This window comes from Triturus cristatus, chromosome 11 (assembly GCF_964204655.1).
Source record: "Triturus cristatus chromosome 11, aTriCri1.1, whole genome shotgun sequence".
Lineage (NCBI taxonomy): Eukaryota > Metazoa > Chordata > Amphibia > Caudata > Salamandridae > Triturus > Triturus cristatus.
Window position 1 is genome coordinate 977,531,854 of NC_140594.1, and position 16,674 is coordinate 977,548,527.

The 16,674-nt window shown below is 44.2% G+C and overlaps 1 long non-coding RNA gene across 2 annotated transcripts in view; it reads left to right on the forward strand.

Moving 5' to 3' along the window:
* LOC146785777 (uncharacterized) overlaps positions 1–16,674 on the forward strand; it is a 247,504-nt gene that overhangs the window by 150,595 nt on the left and 80,235 nt on the right. The gene's annotated exons all lie outside the window — the stretch shown is intronic.

The window sequence follows — 16,674 nt, forward strand, 5'->3', positions numbered from 1 at the left end:
ATTAAGTCTCATGAACACTGCAGCTCACATCTGCCCTTGGGGAGAGTAGCTTCTTGCTGACTTGTAGTACTCTATTGCAGTGTAGCAATTGTATGTAATTTCTTATCCCTTTATGAGGTGGTGAACCACCAATTTTTAAGCAGGTGCACACTACACTGTGGTGGACTGAGTGGTTGACAGTGTGTTGTACTTTTTTATAAGAATATTTATTGAGCAGATTCATAGAGCTATCGACAACCAAGAAATCGTAAAAGACATTCAATACAGATTCTCGTTTCATCGAATATTTCGATTATAAATCACAGAATTTTTAGGACCATTTTTTGTTTCAGATAAAACCAGACATAAAAAAAAAACCACAGAATTACTCTGGAGGTAAAAAATGAATGCGTAGTGCCAAATGCCATGTTGTTCTTTCCGGCCACAACTCTCATAAAACAGAAATCAGTATGTTCTGGAATACAGTACATTAAAAAAAACTCCAATACGTTGACAACATAAAAAAACATTTTGGCTATCAAGCTGGGTCTTATAAATACATGGTATAGCAGCATCCAAAATGAAAAAGCAATATTATATATTAAGGAAAACGGGCTGCCTTTAAAAAATAAACCTGCTTTATTTAAAAAGCAGTCACAGACATGGTGGTCTGCTGACCCCAGCAGGCCACCATTACTGGGAATGCTAGTCATTTTCAATGGGGTCGCAAAGTGCACCTGCCTCATGAATATTAATGAGGTAAGCAATTTGCGACCCGATTAGGTATCGCAAACAGTGTCTGAGACACTGCTGTACATTAGATTTTGCGAGTCGCAAATTGTTAGTCGCAAAACGACGCAATTTGCGACTCGCAATTTGTAAGGGTCATACATCCGGCCCCAAATATCTAACTTGTGTTATTTTGGCATTTTCAATTATCTCCATGAACTGCCACTAGGAAGCAAATTTGTTAATGATCCTGACTATCCTTACGAATGCTTCTTCAAGTTTCTTGGTTCAAATCATTTTGTTATGCCTCTCTTTGTATGTTGTGACTCTAGCTGTCTTTCAGTTTTGTAGAATCAGAGAGCAAACTACTAAAGAGGCAATCGCAATAAATGCCTGACCTAATGTCACATTCTGCCTCGGTCGTAAAAAGCCAGAGACTGCCACATCAGCTATCAATTCAATTCAGATCTGCAAGCCACAGCTTAGGGTGGCAAACACCTTTTGCCAAAACTTTGCTACAATTTGGCTGGTAAAAAAGGTGTGTAGCCAGCCACCCATCACCTGTTGCTGGCAGCGAAAGCAGCGATCTCTCAAGGCTGAATATATTCTATAAAGAGCCTCTGGAGTATAACATGCCATCCAACGTGATAAAAAAGGACGTTCTCTTAAAATGTACTGCTCTTAGGGCCAGATGTATCAAGAATTGCTTTTGTGATTCTTAAATAGCGAATTTTACCGATTCGCTATTTAAGAATTGCAAAATGCAATGTATGTAGCATTTGCAAAAAAAATTGCGAATCTTACATATTCCTTAATAGCGAATTGCAAATTGTTATTAGCTATTAAGAAATACCTTCCCATTCATTCCTGTGGGCCTAGAGGTCCATAGGAATGAATAGAATTGCATTCACAATTTGCGAGTACCAAATAGGTGCTCGCAAATTGCGCATGCAATTTCAAGGGTAGAAGGGTGCCAAAAGGACAACCTGTTGCACCCCTGAAATATGCATGTGTGCACATGTGGTGCACAAACATTCTCTAAGGGCATGTATGTGCGCCACATGCCACTTAGAAAAATGCAAAAAAGTGATTTTTTAAAGAAATTTGCAAATTACCACCAACTAGAAGTTGGTGGTAATTTGCGATTCCTTAAAGCCAGGTTGCAATTTTTTCTTGCTTCCTGCATTGCATTTAAGGAATCACAAATTGTGATTCCCTAAATGCATTCGCAAAATAGGTAATCGCAATTTTTGCGATTACCTATTTTGCTAATGCCTTTTGGGATGATACACCCCAAAAGGCTTTTTCCCGTTCAGAATCGGCCCGTTTCCGAACGGGAAAACGCTTGATACAGCTGGCCCTTAGAGGCTTATGACTGAGTAGCGAGATAGACTGCTACTCAACCTCTGAGAAAGTGCATTGTGTAGACAGGGCAATTTTATCTAGAAAACTTTTCAACTGATAACACTCTCCATGATCCCATAATAATCTATACAAATTACCAATCCCCCTGAGCTTGGCCCTAAACAAAGCAGATATTGTTGAGGAGGAGATTGCACTGGACTCAGGACAACATTTTTTCAACAGCCGTATAATCTGCTAAAACCCAAGGGAGAAATGCTTACATCGATCACCACACTTAGCATGGAGATGTTGGCAAGAAATACATTTCCCCCTCACCAAAAAGTGCCCCAATTCTTTTAAATCATTTACATTGCAAAATCTTAAATGACTGAATGATATTCTTAGACTAAGATATTTACATTCATTTAGCTGCAAAAACTCATAGCCTGCTGACAAACTCCACGATGAATAAGATGCTTGGAGTCTAACACTGAGTTCCTGCACTACTTTATATATCTCACTTTTTTGGAAAGTTTATCTAGTTTATCTTAATGTAAACCGGGAGCTGGGATCCCACCTCCTGCACCATCATGTTGAAGAAAAAACAGTCCAGGCATCCCTTGGCATCTAAAGATCATAATAATATGTCCATAAGAGAGGCTTCATAATACATGCGTATCTGAGGCAATGCCAACCCGTGGGTTTAGTGAGGGAATATCATTTTAATAGTCATTTCTATGTATTAATTACGTTTTATGTTTCTTTGCTTAAGTTGACCTTTCTGGAGTGGCCACAAAATGGCTGCCATCCCTATTCTGACGCCCCGACAAGACAGAGAAGTCACTGAGTGAAGTGCGCCTGCGCTAAAAGATGAGCAACAATAACCTCGTCCTGACCCCAGGCAGACTGTAACCGTGAAGGTCATCCTGGGAGGAGCGCCAAGCACCGAACAAAGGATTTACTTAAACTATGAACTATTATATTTGATGACACAAAGGACACGACCCTGCATGGGAATAAAACATGCCCTGAATGGACTAGAAACTGTTACAAATGGAAAGTTTATCTAGTTTATCTTAATGAAAACCGGGAGCTGGGATCCCACCTCCTGCACCATCATGTTGAAGAAAAAACAGTCCAGGCATCCCTTGGCATCTAAAGATCATAATAATATGTCCATAAGAGAGGCTTCATAATACATGTGTATCTGAGGCAATGCCAACCCGTGCTGTCTTATGTCTAATGGAGGCACTGAGAGTTTGACTCTCGCGGCTTTCTTATTCTAAACAAAATGTCAGAAAAGTACCTCTAGATCTTTAAAATAAGACATATGGGGGCTCATTTATGAGGCCCTACGTCACTTTTGCGCCACCGGTGCGTCACTTTGCACCAGTGGCGTAAAACATGCGCCATGTTGTGCCATATTTACGAAGTGACGCATCTAGGTAGATGCGTCACTTCGTAAACCCCTGCGCTACATTATACCTGCGCCAGGTATAATGTATGCAGGGTGGGCGTATCCCCGCAAGAAAGGGTCGTAGGAGTGGCGCAGCGAAATCTATGAGATTTCGCTGCGTCACTTCAGGACGCCAATGCATCAAAACCTTATGCCTGCCTCATGGCAGGCGTAAGGGTGACGCAGGCCCGTTCACATGGGGCTTGCCCCATGTGAAAGGAACATTGCTGGAGTTGCATAGAGCTTCCGACACAACTCCAGCAATGCGCCACTTTTTGCGCCGACAGATGCATCAGTTATACTGACGTATCTGTCCTTCCTTGCGACATGATGCGTCATATTATAAATATGACGCATCATTGATGTCGCAAGGAGGGCGCACTGAGAAGTGACGCATCGCTGCTTTCACGCAGCGATGCGTCACTTCTCATAAATGAGGCCCATTGATTTTTATTGGAACATTCCAAATGAGAACTATCAGGAAGGGTATAATGGATACACTTTTATAAGAGCAACCCTACCTTTTAATGTAAAGGGAAGAAGTGTCCATTTTTCCAGTAGATCCTTGATCTTCTTCATCATCACAACGTAATTTAACTGGCAAAGCTCAGAATAACGATGATTGGTAACGTATATTCCCAGATACCAGATTGGATTGGGAGAACCTACCTATTGCTTAAGATGGGAGGAAGAATGCTGGAAGGGATATTAAATAAAAGTATTTTTGTTTTATTTCGGTTGATTTTATATCCTCCAATTCAGTGTGTTGTATTTGTTGTTATTCTACGCATGACTACTTAGATCACACCATTCTTGCAGGTAGGATGTAAGTATAGTGGAGGTATTGTCCAGGTCACAAGGGCTTTGCGGGTACAGGTTTGAGGCTGCAAAGCTATTGCTAAGTCCACAAAAGACTAGCAGTTAGGATGTAAAGTCAGGAGAGCTATTTTTCAGGTCACTGAGGTGTTGCAGGTTAAGTGGAAAGACAGCAGACCAATCACTTAGGTCACACCAGTCTAGCAGGTAGAGTTTCAAGACAGCAGAGTTATAGCTTATTGCACAAAGATCTTGTATGTAGGGTGTCAAGAGAGCAGAGCTATCACTCAGGTGGCAGAGCTCTTGCATTAAGAGTGTAAAGGCAGCAGCACTATCACTCATGACACACAGGTCTTGCAGGTAATGTGTACAAACTGCAGATCTATTATTCTAGTCATGCAGGTCTTGTAGGTAGGGTGTCAAGAGAGCAGAGCTATCACTCAGGTGGCAGAGCTCTTGCATTAAGAGTGTAAAGGCAGCAGCACTATCACTCATGACACACAGGTCTTGCAGGTAATGTGTACAAACTGCAGATCTATTATTCTAGTCATGCAGGTCTTGTAGGTAGGGTGTCAAGAGAGCACAACTATCACTCAGGTGGCAGAGTTCTTGCAGTAAGAATGAAAAGGCAGCAGCACTATCACTCATGATACACATGTCTTGCAGGTAATGTGTACAAACTGCATATCTATTATTCTAGTCATGCAGGTCTTGTACGTAGGGTGTCAAGAGAGCAGAGCTATCACTCAGGTGGCAGAGTTCTTGCCGTAAGAATGAAAAGGCAGCAGCACTATCACTCATGACACACAGGTCTTGCAGGTAATGTGTACAAACTGCAGATCTATTATTCTAGTCATGCAGGTCTTGTACGTAGGGTGTCAAGAGAGCAGAGCTATCACACAGGTGGCAGAGCTCTTGCAGTAAGAGTGTAAAGGCAGCAGCACTATCACTCATGACACACAGGTCTTGCAGGTAATCTGTACAAACTGCAGATCTATTATTCTAGTCATGCAGGTCTTGTACGTAGGGTGTCAAGAGAGCAGAGCTATCACTCAGGTGGCAGAGCTCTTGCAGTAAGAGTGTAAAGGCAGCAGCACTATCACTCATGACACACAGGTCTTGCAGGTAATGTGTACAAACTGCAGATCTATTATTCTAGTCATGCAGGTCTTGTAGGTAGGGTGTCAAGAGAGCAGAGCTATCACTCAGGTGGCAGAGCTCTTGCAGTAAGAGTGTAAAGGCAGCAGCACTATCACTCATGACACACAGGTCTTGCAGGTATTGTGTACAAACTGCAGATCTATTATTCTAGTCATGCAGGTCTTGTAGGTAGGGTGTCAAGAGAGCAGAGCTATCACTCAGGTGGCAGAGCTCTTGCAGTAAGAGTGTAAAGGCAGCAGCACTATCACTCATGACACACAGGTCTTGCAGGTATTGTGTACAAACTGCAGATCTATTATTCTAGTCATGCAGGTCTTGTACGTAGGGTGTCAAGAGAGCAGAGCTATCACACAGGTGGCAGAGCTCTTGCAGTAAGAGTGTAAAGGCAGCAGCACTATCACTCATGACACACAGGTCTTGCAGGTAATCTGTACAAACTGCAGATCTATTATTCTAGTCATGCAGGTCTTGTACGTAGGGTGTCAAGAGAGCAGAGCTATCACTCAGGTGGCAGAGCTCTTGCAGTAAGAGTGTAAAGGCAGCAGCACTATCACTCATGACACACAGGTCTTGCAGGTAATATGTACAAACTGCAGATCTATTATTCTAGTCATGCAGGTCTTGTAGGTAGGGTGTCAAGAGAGCAGAGCTATCACTCAGGTGGCAGAGCTCTTGCAGTAAGAGTGTAAAGGCAGCAGCACTATCACTCATGACACACAGGTCTTGCAGGTATTGTGTACAAACTGCAGATCTATTATTCTAGTCATGCAGGTCTTGTAGGTAGGGTGTCAAGAGAGCAGAGCTATCACTCAGGTGGCAGAGCTCTTGCAGTAAGAGTGTAAAGGCAGCAGCACTATCACTCATGACACACAGGTCTTGCAGGTATTGTGTACAAACTGCAGATCTATTATTCTAGTCATGCAGGCCTTGTAGATAGGGTGTAAAGAGAGCAGAGCTATCACTCAGGTGGCTGAGCTCTTGCAGTAAGAGTGTAAAGGCAGCAGCACTATCACTCATGACACACAGGTCTTGCAGGTATGGTGTACAAACTGCAGATCTATTATTCTAGTCATGCAGGTCTTGTACGTAGGGTGTCAAGAGAGCAGAGCTATCACTCAGGTGGCAGAGCTCTTGCAGTAAGAGTGTAAAGGCAGCAGCACTATCACTCATGACACACAGGTCTTGCAGGTAATGTGTACAAACTGCAGATCTATTATTCTAGTCATGCAGGTCTTGTAGGTAGGGTGTCAAGAGAGCAGAGCTATCACTCAGGTGGCAGAGCTCTTGCATTAAGAGTGTAAAGGCAGCAGTACTATCACTCATGACACACAGGTATTGCAGGTAATGTGTACAAACTGCAGATCTATTATTCTAGTCATGCAGGTCTTGTAGGTAGGGTGTCAAGAGAGCAGAGCTATCACTCAGGTGGCAGAGCTCTTGCAGTAAGAGTGTAAAGGCAGCAGCACTATCACTCATGACACACAGGTCTTGCAGGTATTGTGTACAAACTGCAGATCTATTATTCTAGTCATGCAGGTCTTGTAGATAGGGTGTAAAGAGAGCAGAGCTATCTCCCTGGTCACAATGGTTTTCGAGCTATAGGGGCTTATTAACAAGCCCCTTGCGCCGCCGGTGCGTCACTTTTAGTATGGGAAAAAGTGACGTACCGGCAGCGCAAGTGACTTGTAAATACGCTCCATAGTGTGAAGAAAGTAGCTCTGTGGCTCGGGTCACATTGGTCTTGAGCGCAGAATGTAAAGACAGCAGTGCAATTACTCTGGTCACTAAGATCTGAGTATGGTGTGCACGTTGGCGCAAGGCGGCCTAAAAAGTACCAGCTTTGGAAGGAAGAAAAACAGCATCATATCTTAGTACCAATGGTGCTGTTCTGCTCTCTCCCTTTCACGCAACACAGCACAACTTTGGTTGTTGCACTGCGGTATGTGAATTCTTTGTAAATGTCCCCATTGTTTAACAATGATATGCTTTAGTTTCCATACCGCACATGTATAAAAAGCTATCTTACTAGTATTGAGAGCTGGCGTAACCTAGATATTTCTAGCCATTGTATTTTGTGGCCACTATATCATTTTCACCTTTGGTGTCTTTCTAATTGTGTGACATCTAACGTGAAACCATTTTAATACAAAGTTGTGTTTGACTTCATTGAATATAGTTCGAATTTTTATGTGCACAATATAAATTGTAAAAAAGTAAATAAAAAATTATCATTTTTATATTTCAGGATAATATACCTGAAATGGAATTGATTATTGCATCCATCAATGGATTTTATGTGTACTGTTGCAGCCTTGAACATTTTTATAGGTGGTTTTGGATTTAAAAAGAATGCGTTGCCTGATTACATATATATTGAACCGAGCTGTAGCAAAGTATTTATTTAGAGAACTATAAAATACTGTGCATTATATATGACTGTGTTGACTTATATATTGTAGATTTTGACTATATTCACATTTCGTTCGCGCCTAGTTTTAGACAGAAATTATGCTAAAGAAAAATTCCCGAAAAAACTTGAAAAGTTAGTGGCAAAGTTCTCTCAGGAATATCGAAGATCTGGAACTGTGAAGAACATCGTTGAAACAGGACAGAATTACTTATGGCACCTGTTATGTGTGACTTGCAGTTCCTTGCAGATAAAGTGCTCATAGTTCCATGTAAAAAGTTCAAGATTGACATTGCTGCACAGAATTTCACACATTTCTAAATTTCCAATAAACCTGAATCTTCATAGCATCGCTCTGAGTTCGAACCATTTGAATTAGCTCTGATTGGCAGCTGTAGTCACGGGAAACGACATTATTACATAAAAGGGTTTTCTTAACCGAGGTCTGTTGAAACAAAACATTCCAAACAGCTGTGTTGTTCTCTTCAAATAGTTCTGCCTTCTCCCTTCTCCATATGTGCGTTGAGGGCACCTAGTTTTATAGAAAAGCGAATGTTGCAGAATTCTAATTGAAAGCATCACTGGGCCTAGTGGGGGCTGAACCGGCTGACCAATGCAGGTGAATAAACATCACTGCCCATTTATTGCCTCACTAACATTCCGGCGCAGGCTTTCAAAGGCGAGCGTTCTAACAATATCTCTTTTGAAGTCTGGATTTTGAACTGACTTCATGCAGTATATTTGGACACGCTGCAACAACACTGCTGTGGGAAGACATGGAGGTGCATCTCTGAAAGAACGGGTGTCTTTTTGAGATCTGCACCTGGAAAATATCTGTGGGGTAAATTCACAATGAGTTTGTTGTACTCCTATAGTACTAATTCATGTACTCATAAATGCCTTTGTGAACTGGCACCACTGTAGAAAACAGAAATTCAATACAGGAAGGCTTTGAAAACATGGATATACAGCACCTCAGATGCATTCTGTCTAGCACTGATTTAGCAGGTGTAAGATCTAGCACGCTTAGGACCCCCTCTCACTTCCATTCTACCAGCGCCAGGATACTCCTTGCGGAGTGACAGTTAGCGCTCTACAAATTACTATTTACTTTACTATTTACTTTACTATCTTTAAGCCAATAATTAATTACTGTTTCATAACTTCCTTAAAGGTCATTCATTTTTCGATCTTTTTATTTCAAAGTATGAGGCCAATCGACAAAGGCATTTACGAGTATGTGAATCAGTACCACAAGAGTACTACTTCATCGGGGGGGTTCCTCCACTAGGGCGGAGGAGCGTCGCACCACTGCTTTCTCGCAGTGCGCGAAGCAGAAGCATAAAATGGTAATAACTTCCAGTTATTGCCATTTTATGTTTGGTTGCTGGCAGGCGTGTGGGCGGGGCTGCTCTGCGAGCAGTGGAGGAGTGGCTTGCCCACTCCTGCACTGGGTGCGAAAGACTGTTTGGTCAGCCCTCTGGGGCAGCCCAAATCAGTCATGCACCCTCTGATCTTGTCCATGGAGAACATGTCCTCCCCTTAAGCTGCTGGCTGGGCAGCGTCCGGACCAATCCCAATGCTGCTTGCAGCATTTTGATTGGCCTAGGGCAGGGAGCCTGGCTGCCTGCTTCCTGTTCTAGGAGATCAGGATCAGTGAAGACACGGGACATGGCTAGCAAAAGGCAAGTTTAATTGTTTTTAAATTATTTTAAAATTAAACCGCAATGCGCGACCTCCCGGCATGACCCCCTCCCCGCTTGATCCCCTCGCCCCCTAATGTGACCCCCGTGAGCCATGCTTTCCGCGACTGTACTTCATGTATCCATATATCTCTTTATGAAATGGCTGTTATGTGACAAATAGTTGCAGATATACCCAGGGGCGTATCTTGGTCAGAAAGATTGGTGGTTGGGCGGAAAGATTGGGGGGGGTGACCATCACATTTTCCAAAAATTACACTGGCATATCTAGTTAAAATGCAATCTACGACAAGCAGGTCATGAGGGGGGCTTAAGGGACAGTGGAGACAGAGAGGAAAGTTGGTTGTTAGAATGTTTTGTAAAACAACCAACAGTGTGTGTTTTCGTCTGTGTTTATATTTAAAAAAACATGTGAAATCCGACAGAGAACTCACCATACATGACTGAGAGCACCTGTACCCAAGGATTTACTTCCAAATACTGTTATTGTGGGGCGGAGTGTAATGTTCAAACACCCCCTTGAAGCTATGCTCCTAGAAACACCGTCAAATAGCTGCAAATGAAACAGTCCATCCACAGCGACATTAAAGAGAAGAGCAACAGTAGCTAATCGTGTTATTTACTCACAATTTTATAGTTTTGAATACTTTTCTAAAACCAGAACTTATATCATGAGGTATGTCCACCTCTCCTGAAAGGAATCCAAGCCTCAATGGTGTGGCATGCAATTAAACTCACTGTAGCAAACTGTAACAACCAAACAATCAATCAATCAGGGTTGGTAAAGTGCAACTACTCACCTGTGAGGGTCTCAATGCACTGAGGGGGGTAGGGGTGCTCTGTAGTCTGCTGGGGTCATCCGAAGAGCCAGTTTTTGAGGTCCTTCCTGAACTGGGGTAAATATTGGAGATCGAAGTAGGTGGATGGGTAGGATGTTCCAGGCTTCGGCTGCGAGGTGGGCAAAGGACTTTTCTCCTGTTCTAGTCTTGTTGATACAAGCAACGGTGGCCAGAGAGATCTTGGCTGATTGCAGGTGTCTTTTGGGTACACAGAAGGAGAGGCAACTGTTCAGGTATGCGGGTCAGGTGTTGTGCAAGGCCTTTTATGAGTGGATGAGGAGTTTGAAGGTTACTCTTCTTTTGACTGGGAGCCAGTGAAGATTGCGCAGTTGTTGGGTGATGTGACTGTGATGGGGGAAGTCGAGGATCAGTCTGGCTGGGGTGTTGTGGACAGTCTGGAGTTTGCAAAGGAGTTTCTTATTGATTCCGGTGTAGAGAGCATTGCCGTAGTCCAGTCTGCTGCTGAAGAGTGCGTGCGTTATAGTTTTTCTGGAATCAGTTGGGATCCATCTGAAAGTCTTTCGTAGCATGCGGAGGGTGTTGAAGTAGGTCAAGTAGCCTCAAAACGGGCACGGAAAGAAGGACTGGGAGCAAAAGTTCACAGGAAGACATGGCAGAATTTACAAATGAGTTTACTACGAATGGAGTAACAGGTTAGACTGCTCTTCTGTGCAGTCCCTTTCTCATCCAGCTGAGTAGCATGCAGGTCCTAAAGGAAAGCAAAATAGACACTGACAAAAATGTTCAAACCAGTTCTACATTGCTGCATGCAAGTGTATGTAGTGAGCAAGCATGTGTGTGTGTGTGTATGTTTGTCTTTGGGATGTTCTCCATGAAACAAATGTTTAGAAAATCTGGATCCTATCAGTGCTAATTGAAGTGGGAACAAACAGTGCAATTAAAGCACATTAATTTAAATATATTTGCTGAGCAGTTTCAATGTTGGATTCTTAGAAATGGGGTTACTGGTTGACTGGCATGCGAGCCCTGGTTAAACAGCAACCACAATCTTAGTCAGGGTAAGAGGCAGGCAAACCCTAAATTAACTTGTGCTCACCTTCTGGTAGCTTGGCACAGAACAGTCAGGCTAAACTTAGAGGCAACGTGTAAAGTATTTGTGCAACACTTCAAAACAGTAAAACAGTCAAATCACCACACAAAAGATCCCACACCAGCTAAGAAAAATAAAGTATAGATTAATAAATTAAACAAGACCAAAATGACAAAAGTCCAATCAGGGAAACTGGAGATATTGAATTTCAAAGTTATAGGGTAGAATAGCGACAAAAAGCACAAAGTGCCAACAAGACATATCTAGTGCACTGGACCTGGACGAAGCCACAAGCTCAGGACAACCATGACGGAGCACGGGCAGGCTACAGAAACCAGGTTAGGCCCACTGAATAAAGTACCTTAAATCCCGGTTGCTGAGCATTGCGTGGAACCAAGGCAAGAAGCATCACACAGTCAAAGTGATGCGTCTGTTCGAGATGCTGTGGTGCAAGGTCCTGTGAGCTTTCATCAAGAAACCTGCCGACGGGGCTTGCAATGCAAAGTCTGGGCATGTAGGATGCAGTGCGCAGCTGAAGTAATGTGTCGGTTCCATAGAGCTGCGAGGCTGCAATGCAGAGGCCGACCTTGGCGTAAAGCTTCCATCAATGAGGGCTGTGAGGACCAGGGTCGGAGATGCACCACGCCTTCGGCAATACATCGATTCTGAAGATGTGAGGTTGATGAAAACCTTTTGCGGCAGGCCCTATCCATGCAGCAGAAGTGGTGCGCCCGTTCTGCTCGAGGATAGAACTGCTCAGCCAAGGAGATGCATCAGTCCAGCTCAAGGAGCGACGCTCAGCAGAGAAGATGCATCGGTTCTATGATAAGCACCCTAGGCCCACATCAAAGTGCTCAGGACTGACGTATATCTATTAAAAAGGAAGCTTTGGACCTATCAAGAGGTTTAACTTGCCAGGTCGACATGACAGTTTAAAACTGCACACACAGCCTCTTCAATAGCAGGCCTGAGACATGTTTAAGGGGCTACGTAAGTGAGTGTCACAATCAGTGCTGTAGGCCCACTAGTAGTATTTGATTTACAGGTCCTGGGCATATGCAGTACACTCCACTAGGGACCTATAGGTATTTGAAATATGCCAGTTATAGTTATGGGTATGCCAATCAAACCATGTTTTATGAGAGTGAACAGAAACACCTTAGCACTTTTAAGCAGTGGTAAAGTGTGCGGAGTCCAAAGTGCATGAGAAGCAAATGAAGCAAAAATTCATCAAAATTGGTGGCAAGCAAGCAAAAGGTTTGGGGGAAGACCACCCTAAGGCTGTCAAGTCTAGCACTTATCTCCCCCAGCTGAAAGTGGTAAGAACTAGCCAACCTTCTAGGAGTTCTCATCAATAAAGTGGAAGAACCTGGGGAGATCATCAGCACTGGTGTGGCCTGACCCAGGTCCATGTTCCATCGTAAAGTCCATTCCCTGTAGGGAGATGGCCTACCTCAACCATTTTGGATTCTCACCTCTCATTTGTATTAGCCACCTGAGGGCCCTGTGGTCGGTCTGAACCTTGACGTGAGTCCTAAAAAAGGCATGGTCTCATATTCTTCAGTGCAGAGATCACAACAAAGGCTTCACTCTCAATAACACTCCACCTCTGCTCCTGGAAAAGTAACCTCCTAGAGATGAAAGCTATATGTTTGTCTAGGCCCTCATCATTGAGCTGTGCAAGGACTGCCCCTATGCAATGCCCTGAGGCATCTGTTTGTAGTATGAATTTCCTGGAAAAGTCAGGTGCCTTGAGCACAGGGGCTGTGAACATAGCCTGTTTCAGGGAATCAAAGGCTTTCTGGCAAGACTCTGTCCAGATCACCAATCTGGGCTGCTTCTTAGAAGGCTTAGAAATGGCAACATTGATTTCAGCAATGGCTCTCCCGGTTACTTTCAAATTATAATCTGGAAAAAGCTATTTATGCAAGGAGGGGTCGAAGCTCCCAAATGAAAGGCCAAGAAATCTGGGCGCCATTGACTAGATGGATAGCGAAGAATCTAAAAAACTATCAGAGGGTGACCAACTCCTAGGCAGGTGGGGAGGTTAGGGGTGGGGGTTGTAAAATTGGGGGGAAAAATACTAATGCATTACTCTCTTGTTTTCTCTTTTTGTCTCTATTCATGGTTTATTTTTTACGCCTAATGTACTGTACTGTCAAATTTATTGCTTTCATCTTTTCATTTAAAAAAAATAATAATCATTTTAAAAAAAAGGCAACATTGGTGCCATATCCGTTGACAAACCTGTAATAATCAGCGAGGCCCCCTCAGTCTGAATCTTTGGAGGCTCCAAGGCCATGGTGGTCTCTATCATGGCCTGAAGAGGTTGCACCTTATGGCAGCTTACAAGTTGCTCCAAGTAGACCACAGACCCCTGCCCTATCTGGCACTTATGGACCTTGATAGGTACTCAGGAACTTGGCAGTCCCTATCTTATTGAAGAGCTCATCAGCTCTAGGGAAGGGGTGAGCATCAGTCGTGGTGACTGAGTTGAGTTCTCATAGTCCACACAGAACCTGAGTTTTGGTTTGGCGCCCGGTGGGGCAGCTTTTGGTATCAGCACCACTGAGCTGGGCCAAAGGCTACTAAAGTGTTCAATCACCCTGGACTCTAACATCTTAGAGACTTCCTCCTTGATGATGTCCCTCATTTTGTCATACAGCCTGTATATTTTGTTTTTCACAGGGTGCTGCCTCCTGTATCAATTACATGGGTACAGAAATATGTAAGCCCAGGAGTGAGGGAAAACAGAGAGGTAAACTGTCCCATGAATTGGCGACAATCCCCCTGCTGTTCAGGGGTCAGGGTAGCGGAGAGGTTGACACCCTCCACTGACCCATCTTTCTCTTTTGATGATAGAAGACCAGGGAGAGGTTCACTCTCCTCTTCTTCCCCACCATCTGTCATCAGCAGTATGTTGACCTCAGACCTCTCACAGTGTGTCTGAGTAGGTCAATATGAAGGACCCTTAAGGGGCTTCTGGGGGTTTTGATGTCCACCAAATAGGTGGGCTCCTCTTCCTCTCAAGGGCTCTGGGCTCCGCTTGCTCCATCACCCATACTTTCTGCCCCAGCTGAAACTCCACAGAGGTAGTCGTCTGGTCATACCACTGATGCATTACTTCCTGACTTGCCTCCAGGTTCTCAGAGGCCTTCTTCCAGATCATGCCCATGTGGTTCCAGAGGACTAGTACGTAGCTACCCAAATCCTGGAGAGGCTTCTTAGGAGTTTGCTCCCACCCCTCCCTAACCAAACTGAGAGGTCTTTTCACAGGATGGCCATACAGAAGCTCAAAGGGGCTAAATCCAACCCCCTTCTATGGTACCTCCCTGTAAGAAAAGAACAGGCATGGTACGAGGCCATCCCACTTCCGTTTCATCGGCTCCGGCAGGTCCATAATCATGCCCTTTAGGGTCTTGTTGAACCTCTCAACAAGCCCATTTGACTGTGGATGGTAGGGTATTGAAAACTTGTAAGTAACGCCACACTCCTTCCATATGGACTGCATATATGCAGACATAAAGTTGGTGCCTCTGTCAGACACCACTTACTTGGGGTAATCCACTCTGGTAAAAAATCCCCATCAGGGCACGAGCCACTGCAGGTGCAGTTGCATTCCTCAGAGATATGACCTCTGGGTACCTTATGGCATGGTCCACCAAGACTAGGACAAGCCTGTTGCTAGAGGCTGTGTTAGGGTCCAGGGGCCATACAATGTCGATATTTACCCTTTCAAAGGGGGTGCCAGTGACAGGTAAGGGAATCAGGGGAGCTTTTAGCTTTCTCCCTGTCTTTCCACTGGCCTGGCAGGTTCAGCAAGTCCTGAGAATCTATGTGTGGAAATCTTCATCTGGGGCCTGTAAAAGTGTGGGACAAGCTTGACAAAGGTCCTGTCCTGCCCCAGAGTCCATGCCAGGTGTATCTCATGAGCCAGCCCCAGTAGGAAGGCTCTGTAGAATTAGGAAACTACCAGTGCCCTTGTTGCCCCATGCACAGGTGCCTCAGGCTCACTATACAGAAGGTCATTCTCAAAATGGCTTCAGCATGTATCAGAGCACCGAAGAAGCACTTATTGCTACTACGGATTCTATTTGTGGGCAAGTAGATCGGGGAAGTGCAGCTGTCCTGGTTTTGCTAGACCTGTCAGCAGCCTTTCACACTCTTTCTCCATCTCTGTTGTTGCAAAGGCTGTGGCAAGCAGGGTTAAAAAATGTGGCCCTTAAGCTGTTGGAGTACTTTCTGTGGAATATAATGATCACAGTTAGTTGTGGCGACTTCAAAGCAGCACTCTTTTAGCTACCCTGTGGAATTCCTCAAGGGTCATACTTAAACCCTGCCGTATTTCACTTGTGCATTGCCTCATTGGCAAAACTGGCACGGTCTTTCGGTTTCCAGGTGTCATCCTATGCGGACGACACCCAGATCATCGTTTCCATCTTTGATGACTGGGAAGAGGTAGACGACAGGTTTAGGAAGAGTATGCAGGAGGCAAGCAGATGGATGAGGGTTACCTGGCTAAAAATGAATGGGGAGAAAACCAAGATTGTGGTGTTTGAAGCGGCCTGTTCTATTTGGACTGACCGCTGGTGGCTGGACCACTGTGGTACCCTACCTACCCAAGAGGCCAAAAACCTGGTGGTGCAGTTTGATAAAATCTTGAACTTTGACTTCCAGGTTAATTGAATTGTGAGTTCATGTTTTTGGATGATCGGGATCTTGAAGAAGATTCTTCCTCTGTTTCCGAAGGAGCTCAGGGCATCACTGGTCATTGCACCTATCACCTCGCACTTAGACTACTGTAATGCCCTGTATTTAAACATCAATCAACTCTTGTTGAACAAGCTCCTAGTCATCCAGAATGATGCATGTCTGGTCCTTGGAGCGCCCAAATACGCCACGGTCAGGAAAGGCCTGAGATCCCTTCTTTGACTGCCAATAAAAAACAGGTGTCTAAAGCACTGTGTTTGATGCAGAAAGCCCTTTACTCTAGGAGTATGAGTTATCTTAGGACAACCCTGAATTGGCATGTTCCCCAGAGATCTTTGAGATCTGAGGGGTGCCATCAGGTAGCAATTCTATGATGCAAGAAAGTCAGATGGGGAGAAGGTGCCTTTACAGTGGCGGCTGACAGGTCGTGGAACTCTTTTCCTTAATATATCAGGAGCCACAATTCCTACGTGATATTC